Here is a 10,859-nt window from a genome sequence, read left to right as displayed (position 1 = left end):
CAAACAAATAAACCCGACTGACTGCACAGGCCTCCTTGACCCTGAGTTGGTACTCCGAAGAAAATCAGCCAGTGGCTGAGTCTCAGCGGGAGACGCTGAGCTCCACTGTTTATCCCAAGACACACCCTCAGGATTGGAGCCCCTAGCACACAGGACGAGAGCAGAGTAAGGCCTCCCCCACCACCAACTATGGAATCATGGTTTTGATGAGGGCCACACACAGCCCCCTCAGGCTGTGAGGGAGGCCCCCTGACCCAGCCCCTGTGAGAGGCCTCCCCGGGGCCATCCGTCCCCCGCTTCACCAGAACCCCCAGGGAGACGACCAACCGCGCTAACACAGCAACCCAGCCTCCGAGGAACCTGTGGTATTTTTCAAGCCCAAGGAAAGAAAAATTCCGGCTGCTCAGACATCTGAAACAAACACTGGCTTTTCTGATTCTGAGACCCACGGGGATCTTTATTACGTAAACTTCTGAAGGATCTGTTCTGTGCAGATGGACAAAAATACATAATTCACTTACAACATAAATAGCTTAGCGTTCCACTGCTCCAGGCCCTGGTTATATATTATCATTTCAAAAAACCTGTGGAGGGTTTTGTGGCCAGTGACCGAGGCTCAGTCACCATGAGCAGAAGTCTGGTCACGATAGGCTCTGTGTGGAGTAAACGTGGGTGAGCCTGGACACGGGTCCCCCAGGATCTGGCCTCGGGCTCCCTTTTGTGCTGATGGTATTGGGGTGGGGCCGCACGCTGAGGTTCTGTTTTTCAGGATTACTTCAAGATGAAGACACTTCTGTGGGCATAACTGGCAGATACTGTAGACTCGGTTCCAGTCCTCGAAATAAAATGAGTCTCGAATGCTTCTCTTCTCGGGGCCCATGAAGGTTCTCTTTATACTCTACTGAGCCTGCTCAGAGTGCAGTAGCACTACGGCTGAAAAGTCTGCATGCTGTGCTGTGCTTAGCCGCTCGGTCGCACCTGACTCTTTGAGACTCAAAGGACTTCAGTCAGCCAGGCTCCTCAGTCCATGGGGTTCTCCAGGCAGGAACACTGGCTGCTGCTGCTGAGTCGCTTCAGTCGTGTCCGACTCTGTGCGACCCTGTAGACAGCAGCCCACCAGGCTCCCCCGTCCCTGGGATTCTCCAGGCAAGAGCACTGGAGTGGGTTGCCATTTCCTTCTCCAATGCGTGAAAGTGAAAAGTGAAAGGGAAGTTGGCTCAGTCGTGTCCGACTCTTAGTGACCCCATGGACTGGAGCCTACCAGGCTCCTCCATCCATGGGATATTCCAGGCAAGAGTACTGGAGTAGGGTGCCATTGCCTTCTCTGAACAACACTGGAGTGAGCTGCTATTCCAGGGGATCTTCCCGACTCAGAGATCAAACCCAGGTCTCCAGCATTGCAGGTGGATTCTTTACCATCTGAGCCACCAGGGAAGCTCAAAAAATGTGCATACTTTAATCTAAAAAAAACAAAAACAATGACAACAGTAACTTCTAAGATCACTGATCACAAATAATAAAGTAAAGGTTTGAAATATTGGGAGAATTATCGAAACGTGACACACAGAAACAGAATGAGCAAATATTCGCTGTTGGAAAGCGGCAACAATAAACGCAGGGTAGCCCCACACTCTCAACTTGTAAAGAAAAGGGAAAGGCACTGTCTGCGAAGCCCAATAAAGCAAAGCGCAATGAGACCAGGTACACATGTGCAGGGGGCGGGCGAGGGTCTACACCTCCACAGTTCACCCCTCTGAATATGAGCTTTTCATCTGTGGCCCGGGAGGGTGTGGGGACCAGACCTACAGTTAAAATGTCTCCTCTGATCTCAGATGCCTAGGGCAGGCTTCCAGGAACTTTTCAGCAATTTTTTCAGATCTGTTTCTTCCCAACTCTTGGTACCTAGAAGACCCATGAAAGGCGTCCACTGAGCCTACATGCTCGCACACACGCTTGTACATGTCTGTGTGCCTATACGTATTTCTGGGTAGAGGGTTCTTAGCTTTTGTTGGATTCTCAAAGAGGGTGATGAGTCTAAAAGTCTTTGAACCTGTGTGTCAAACTCTTTGTGTTATAAATGGCAAACAACAACAACAAAAATCCAACTTAAACTGGCTGGAGTAAATAAAGAAGAAAAAGGAATTTATTGGCCCACGCAAGCAAAAGTTCAGGGAGATGCTGGGCTCAAGTAAAGCTGGATCCAGGGGCTCAAATCACACCAGAAAACCCGAGTCTCTCCATTTCTGGCTCCACTTTCCTCCTTGGTCACCTCAGTATCAGGAGGACTTGCTCCAACCAGGCCTCCCAGGGGGCCAGACGCACACCCTCACTGTTCCAGATGCAGCAGGATCCTAGCATCCTGGGGGCCCAGTGCAGCTCACGTTCACTAACACATCCTTCCGGCAGAGGACTGGGATGCTTATCTAGGATGTGGGTCCTTGGTCTTCCCTCCAGTCCCAGAACAGGGGCTCTGCCAGGCTCACGCAGATACCAAGCTGGTGTTTTCCAGGGTGCCTCCAGGAGGTTTGAGGAAGTGGTGGCCCTAAGAGCTGGGAAAGTCCTCTGAGGCAGCCTTGTGACTTGCTTTGCAGGTGACCCCAGCAGGCTCCTGATCAAAGGGAAAACCCCAAGAGTCCCCCTCCAGCCCGGCGTGATCACAGCATGTACAAAGTGCCTGGGAAGCACCAAACGCCAACGTGGCCACTGGCCAGGAAGCCCCAAACATGGAAATGCTGCCTAAAGCCCCTGCCAGTCACACCTTCCGGATGCATATGGTCACCTCCAGCTTGCACCCTCTGGTATCTGGACACTGACTACCTCAGCACTCAGCAGAGAAACTAAATCAAAGCCAGCCCTGACAGGGCCAGCCTCTGAGCTGGAGTCCCACCTGACAGCTGTGCCCGGAGCCTCAGCCACCGCAGAGCAAGGGGAGATGTGTGAGCGCTGCAGTGAGACACGCTGGGGCTTAGCCCCTGAGCCTCCCATCTCTTTTGGTGTCCCCACCTGGAACGGGTAACTGCACTTCCTGCCCCAGGACTGCGGTGAGCAGTGACTGAGATGGAACATGAGACAGACGTTAGCGTGATGACAGACAATGAAACGCTCGCTCAGCAAATGCTACTGAGCATCCAGTATGTGCCAGGCGCTCTCCCAGAAGCTAGGGTTACAGTGAGGAACAAAGCAGATACAGGTGTTTGGAGCTTGTGAAGGTGAAGGAGACAGTGGTGATGAAGATGGTGGTGACGGTGATGCAGGAGGGTGAAGATGAAGCCAAGACTCCTCCCCAGACCACGAGACCCTCAGGAGCAGGAGCTCAGCTCCCACTTGCCGCCCCCTCAGTGTCTTGCACATAGTAGGTACTCAAGCAATGGGTGTTGTTGACAGACTTACTCTATAAGCCGCTCCAGGCAGAGAAGAACCCTTCCAAGATGGCTCAAACCAGCCTCCATGCGAATTTCTTTAAAGTTGTGTGTTTTATCTTTAAAAGGGACTTGAGTCTCTTTCCACTCTGTGGTCCATCCATGTTTGTTTTACTTGTAAACAAGAGCCTTTTTCAAAACTTTCAGTGAAAATGATGCCCCAAGAAAACATGCCCTGTTTACTCCTATGGCTTTTGAGACACTAACACACTCACACAGGCACGCACATACACTCATCTCCCTCAGGCCACCCACACACACAGCAGGTCTTGGAGCCCAGGGCCAGAAGCACGAACCCAAACTGATAAGCCTCTGAGAACATGCACCTCTCCTGGTGGTGCTGAGCCAGAGGAGGAAGGGCAGCTTAGCTCACCACGCTCCAGACAGGAGGCGGGAGCCGGCCACTCTGTGCTAAGAGCCAAAGGCTCTGAAAAGGTCACTGGGAGCTTTGTTTTCCCCTTCAAACCTGGTGTTCCCATCATAAAGGCCACATCACCGCCAGACAGACTCTGGAGGACGCCTAGGGTCTAGGACTCAAGGCAAGCAGAAAGCAGCCACTCTGAGTGGCCCGAGTCTTAGAATTTGCTCAGGAGTCCTCCCAACTCCAGCAAGATTAAACCAGTCAATTCTAAAGGAAGTCAATCCTGAATACTCCCTGGAAGGACTGATGATGAAGCTGAAGCTCCAATACTTTGGCCACCTGATGGGAAGAGCCGACTCACTGGAAAAGATCCTGGTGCTGGGAAAGACTGAGGGCAGGAGGAGAAGGGGGCAGCAAAGGATGAGATGGTTGCATAGTATCATCGAATCAATAGACATGAACTTGGGCAAACTCCAGGAGATGGTGAGGGGCAGGGAAGCCTGGAGTGCTATAGTCCATGGGGTCACAAAGAGTCAGACACGACTGGGCGACTCAACAACCACCACCACCACAACCTCCCAATTCCCGTGACAAACATTCCGACCAGGAAAACAGGCAGAAGGGGGCAGGACACTGCCCTGAGCTGCTGGGCTGGCCAGGACCTAGTCAGAGCCGGCTCCCTGAGTTTCTATTTCCTCGTTTCTGAAGTGAGCCTTCTAGACCATCTCTCAGATGGTTTTCAGTTCTGTTACACAATATCCATCCTCCACAGATGGAGGTGGAGAGCAGCTCTAGGGCTGTTTGACATCGACACACTGGAATTTATGGAGAGATGAAAATGCTTGTCACCTGATCCCTGAGGGTGGGGTCCTGCCCTTCCTGCCACAAAATTTTAGCATCAACATGGAAACGGCCGAGGAGGACACAGTCAATTCCTCCCCTGCATGAGTCAGGAGGCAAATGTGAGGTGTGCAGTGCTGAGAAGCCTACATGGGCCAATGCAACTTCCTGGGGGCGGGGGGCAGCCAGTGTTACTTGCAGTTTGTAGAAATAGCTATTTCTATATTACATACAGCAGTTATGGAGCAAAATACAAAATTTCCATGGATTATCACGATCAAACACAAGACTGTTGAAGGCACGTCACACACGGGGCAGGACAATTGAGGTCACTGCCCCACAATCCACATTGCACAAAGTTCCCTGCAAACTTTTCAGTAGACAAACATGACAAGGAGGAGAAAAAAATTTTATTTTTAATGAAGAGCCTGCCTCTGGGGTCTCCAGGACCAGCACGGAGCCTGGACGCCACCTGGTGTTCATTTGGGATATGACAGTCAGCATCCTGAAGGGGTCGGATTCAAATACCTGTGGAGCAGGGGAGCTCCACTGTGGGACCCTCCCCAACCCTCCCCCGACAGCCTGCTTCAGCACCAGGGGCCCCCGTTGTTAACACGGTCATTTGGGTGAGGTGAAGCCTCCCCAGCATGGCCAGAAGAGCAGCATCGGCTTGTTAACCCCACCTCTGCTCTGCTCCCCTTGGAGACCCTGGACCAGAAGCCCTGGGTTAGGCGGAGAGGGTCTGTTTTCTGGCTTCTCAGGCAACCTGGAAATGAAGGCAGAGGTTTGAATTTGCCATCACCATGGGCAGATTTTAAACCCTGCAGAAGCACCTAGTACTGATATAAGGCCCAGGCCTCAGTGCCTTTACAAAATAGCCCAGGTGACCCTAACACCCAGCCTGAGCCGAGAAACATTGGGACGAAGACTTGCATCACGTGAGTTTTCTGATTTCAGCATCCTGGTACTTACCTGGTGGTCCACTGGTTAAGACTCCACACTTCCAATGAAGGGGTTGCAGGTCCGGTCCCTGGCCAGGGAACTAGATCCCACAAGGCCGAAAAATTAAATTAGTTTTTTAAAAGATTTCAGCATCCTTGGGAGGGACGCCAGCAGTGAACCTGGCTCCTCAATCAAGTGATGAGCACTTCCTGGCATGTCCTTTGGACCAAGGGGTTCAAGAGGTGTAGGCTGCCTGCATGGACCTGTCCCGTGTTTGGGGTCATGTATATCCTGCTCCTGTAGGGACTCTGTCGGGACACCCTAAATGTCCTGTTCTCAGCTTTCTTCACTAAAACACAAAAATTCCACAGTTAGAGCTATTTTCCGGCACAGTAACTGGTAGGATCAATCAGGTAAATGGTTGCACTAAGGAGGAAGAGCTTTGGTGCTCAAACTGGGAAAACCAAGATAGGTTTGCCGCCCTCAACCTCACACTGGCCTCAGACCAGCAGCACCTGGGGCTGGGCCTCACTGTGCGCTCCGGAGAGGTGGTGGGAGTACATCCGATTCTCGAAGGGTCTGTAACCCACAAGGATGACAATCCTGCGTTCCGTGCTTACCCACGCTGCAGCCCTACGGGTGCGCTGGAGTGACTCTGGCAATAGATTTAGGAAGGAATTGAGGTTCCTAACATCCATCCCAAGACCAGGTGCTGCCCGCAGGGCAGGTCTCAGAAGGGAAGGCTCAAGAGGTCAGTGGAGAGCAGTGGACGTCTGAGTTCAGCTGGTTTTGTTGTTGACTTCTGGTTTGGTTAGGGGGAGGGGAGAAATTAGTGACAGGGCAAAAGATGAGGAAATCGTTCAGAACATTTCTAATTTCACAGGGTTGTTTTTGCTTGGGGCTGACAGATATGGCAGCTGGCCTTCTGAGATGTGGGGGGTGCCTTCACTTGCCCACATACCTGGGGCTCACCTCTCTGACTCCTGCCATCCCCGCCCCGCTCAATTGGATCCCAACTCAGCAGTTTCTCTACAATGCCAGTCTGTCTCAGAGGCCAGCCCAGGAGAGTCAGTGTCCACCGAGTGCCCCAGCCCCTGGGCCGTTTCTTTTTACTCTTTTCTCTTTTTCTCTTTTGGCTGCACTGGGTCTTAGCTGCTGCCTGTGGGATGCGGAATCTAGTTCCCCGACCAGGGAATGAAGCTGGGCCCCTGCATTGGGAGCAGAGACTCAGCCCCTGGACCACCAGGGCAGGCCGCCCCTGTCCAGATCTTATCAAGGACCCCCAGCGTTCACTTGCTGTCGGATTGGGTCACCTTCCCAGCCTCATCAGATGGTTCCACCGCACCTCCTTCCGGGTAAAACCCTTGGCTACCCTGGGGTCTCAGCTCTCAGGTCCATCAGCTGTCCCTGCTTCCCTCTGCTTCCTCTGGCACCAGAGCAGATACCGTGCAGGGCTTGTGGCCGTGGTTGATCTGTCCCCACCCATTTGTCCTCTGGGGGACCATGGGGGTGGTTCATAGTAACATCTCACCTAATGGTTCGATGTGTGCGTGCTCAGTTCTCAGTCGTGTCTGACTAACTGCAACCCCATGGACCGTAGACTGTGAGGCTCCTCTGTCCGTGGGATTTCCCAGGCAAGAATACTGGAGTGGGCTGCCATTTCCCTCTCCAGGGGCTCTTCCTGATCCAGGGATCTTGCATCTCCTGTGTTAGCAGGAGGATTCTTTACCACTGTGTCACCTGGGTTGGATAGAAGTATCAGTAGGGTTTTTGGTTTTCCTCTCTCGTATCTGTTTCTACGATACGGAGGGAATCACAGAAATTCCAAACCCCTGGTACCATAGCCTTCGCCTCCCCGGAACCCGCTCTCCATTGCTGTTAACCATCTAAATAGGCCGTTAAGTTTGTTGCTGTGGTCAACCAGTGTTTGAGGATCTGCCCTCATGGTCTCCTACCCCTTTGCTCGCCCTTCTTCCTGAATCTCACTCTTTCTGAGTTATCTTCCCCTTCCTGGATTATGTCCTTTATTACTTCTGTCAGTGAAGACCTGTGAGTAACACATGCTCTTCATGTTTGCCTGAGAGTATCTTTCTTTCCCTTGCACTTGGTTAACAGATTGTGCGTGCATGATCGTCACTTCAGTTGTGTCTGATTCTTCTCGACCCCACAGACTACAGAGCCCACCAGGCTCCTCTGTCCACAGGATTCTCCAGGCAATAATACCGGAATGAACTGCCATTTCCTCCTCCAGGGGCATCTTCTCGACCCAGAGATTGAACCCACATCTGTGTCTCTTGCAGCATCAGCAGGCGAATTCTTTACCCACTGACCAACGTGAAATACTATGGACCTAACAGAAGCAGAAGATATTAAGAGGTGGCAAGAATACACAGAAGAACTATACAAAAAAGATCTTCACCACCCAGATAATCACGATGGTGTGATCTAGACCCAGACATCCTGGAATGTGAAGTCAAGTGGGCCTTAGGAAGCATCACTACGAACAAAGCTAGTGGAGGTGATGGAATTCCAATTGAACTATTTCAAATCCTAAAAGAATATGCTGTGAAAGTGCTGCACTCAATATGCCAGCAAATTTGGAAAACTCAGTAGCGGCCACAGGACTCTAAAACGTCAGTTTTCATTCCAATCCCAAAAAAAGGCAATGCCAGAGAATGTTCAAACTACCACACAATTGCACTCATCTCACATGCTAGTAATGTTCAAAATTCTCCAAGCCAGGCTTCAACAGTACATGAACCATGAAATTCCAAGTGTTCAAGCTGGATTTAGAAAAGGCAGAGGAACCAGAGATCAAATTGCCAACATCCACCGGATCATCGAAAAAGCAAGAATTCCAGAAAAACATCTACTTCTGCTTTATTGACTATGCCAAAGCATTTGACTGTGTGGATCACAACAAACTCTGGAAAATTCTTAAGAGATGGGAATACCAGATGACCTGACCTGCCTCTTCAGAAATCTGGATGCAGGTCAGACTGGACATGGAACAACAGACTGGTTCCAAACTGGGAAAGGAGTATGTCAAAGCTGTATATTGTCACCCTCCTTATTTAACTTATATGCAGAGTACATCATGAGAAATGCTGGACTGGACGAAACACAGGCTGGAATCAAAATTGCTGGAAGAAATATCAATAACCTCAGATATGCAGATGACACCACCCTTAAGGCAGAAAGTGAAGAACTGAAGAGCCTCTTGATGAAAATGAAAAGGAGAGTGAAAAAGCTGGCTTAAAACTCAACATTCAGAAAACTAAGATCATGGCCTCCGGTCCCATTACTTCATGGCAAATAGATGGGGAAACAGTGGCAGACTTTATTTTGGGGGGCTCCAAAGTCACTGCAGATGGTGACTGCAGCCATGAAATTAAGATGCTTACTCCTTGGAAAAGTTATGACCAACCTAGACACCATATTAAAAAGCAGACACATTACTTTGCCAACAAAGGTCTGTCTAGTCAAAACTATGATTTTTCCAGTAGTCATGTATGGATGTAAGAGTTGGACTATAAAGAAAGCTGAGCACTGAAGAACTAACGCTTTTGAACTATGGTGTTGGTGAAGACTCTTGAGTCCCTTGGACTGCAGGGAGCTCCAACCAGTCCATCTTAAAGGAAATCAGTCCTGAATATTCATTGAAAGGACTGATGCTGAAGCTGAAACTCCAATACTTTGGCCACCTGATATGAAGAATAGATTCATTGGAAAAGACCCTGACACTGGGAAAAATTGACAGAAGGGGACGACAGAGGATGAAATGGTTGAATGGCATCACTGACCAAACGGACATGAGTAAGCTCCAGGAGTTGGTGATGGACAGGGAAGCCTGGCCTGCTGCAGTCCATGGGGTTGCAGTCAGACATGACTGAGTGACTGAACTGAGCTGAACTGAACCACGTGGGGTTAAACAGATTAGCTGATTCTATCATTCTCGTTCAAATTACCATCCCACTGCCTTCTGGCTTCCAGGGTTGCATTTGACACATCCGCTGTTACCTGTATCTGACATTTGATGATTTGTACTTGATGATGTTTAAGTTCTACGGGGTAGAAAGCGGCAGCTGGCCACAAGGTGAGCTCCTGAGTGACAGGCAAGACAAAACAGTAGGCAAGCACACAGCACACGCCAAGCGGCAAGGAGCTCCCACGCGTCAAGGAGCTCCCACGCATCAGGCGAGGGCGGCAGCCCCGGCAGGGCCTGCACTGCCCCAGGCAGACACGCAGCGCCTGGGCCGCGCCTGGGCCAGTCGGGGGCCCTCACTCAGCAACCTCCACTCCTGGAGGGACAGCGACCCCTCCGGCCAAGCCAGTGGCTGCTCCATTAGCCTTCTCAGTGGTTCTTGGAGTCCTGCTCCGCCTTCATGTCACACAAGGAGCCACAGCAGTCTCCCTGAACCTCCTGGGAGAGCGGTGCGGACACAAGCAGTCTTCCTGAACGCCCTGGGAGAGCGGTGCGGGCAACAAGCAGTCTCCCTGAACGTCCCGGGAGAGCTGCACGGGCGCACCTGCAAGAGCTCAGCCTGCCCCCTCTCCACACCCTTCCTCTCACGGGGCTCAGTCCCACAGGTCGTCTTCCAGGTCCTGGAACCCAGTGAGCCCTGTCCTCCTTGAGGCCTTTGTCCGCGGTCCTTCAAGTGTGACCGTCTCAAGTGTGGGTGACGGTCATCAAGCCCCAGCTCACATGCTACCTCCTTGGGAAGGCCTCCCACCCCCGACCGCCTCCTCTTCCCACCCTGTCACCCCCTCCCCCAAACCCTCGCGAGTAGTCTCAAGATGTTGCCCATTGTTTCACTTGTCCTCAGTGCTCCTGGGGGCCCCAACGGTGAGCCCTGAGGGTTGTGTTCAAGGGTGGTGGTCACCATCACTCCCCCAGGACATGCAGACCATCTGGAAAGTGGTCAGCAGACCTCCAGCTTCAAGATGGAGGGGTCGAGTATTCATTCTGCTTCCTCTTGAATCCCTACTAAAATGGAGATAAAGGGATTTTTTTTGAAGGACAGAGAGAAGCGACCAGTCACGTCTTGGAGTCTGACACCGAGGTGCAGGTGGTAATCTGCTCAGCAGGTACAGGAGTGCTTCCTACCTGTCAGGGGAAGCCCAGGCCCAGGGAGACTGTGTGGAGCCACCAGAGGGGAGAGGCAGAGTCTGGGGGCCAGTCTCTGCACCCCCCATCCCCACTCGGGCAGCGCCCTCGGCCCCTAGCCAACTTCCAACCTGGGAAGGTCCCCTCCCTCTTGGGGTCATTCTGAGGAGACAGCAAGCACCTGGGCAGG

The sequence above is a fragment of the Ovis canadensis genome, chromosome 14 (assembly GCF_042477335.2).
Source record: "Ovis canadensis isolate MfBH-ARS-UI-01 breed Bighorn chromosome 14, ARS-UI_OviCan_v2, whole genome shotgun sequence".
In the NCBI taxonomy this organism is placed as follows: Eukaryota; Metazoa; Chordata; class Mammalia; order Artiodactyla; family Bovidae; genus Ovis; species Ovis canadensis.
The sequence above is the reverse complement of the archived record's forward strand: the minus strand, read 5'-3'. Positions refer to the sequence as shown.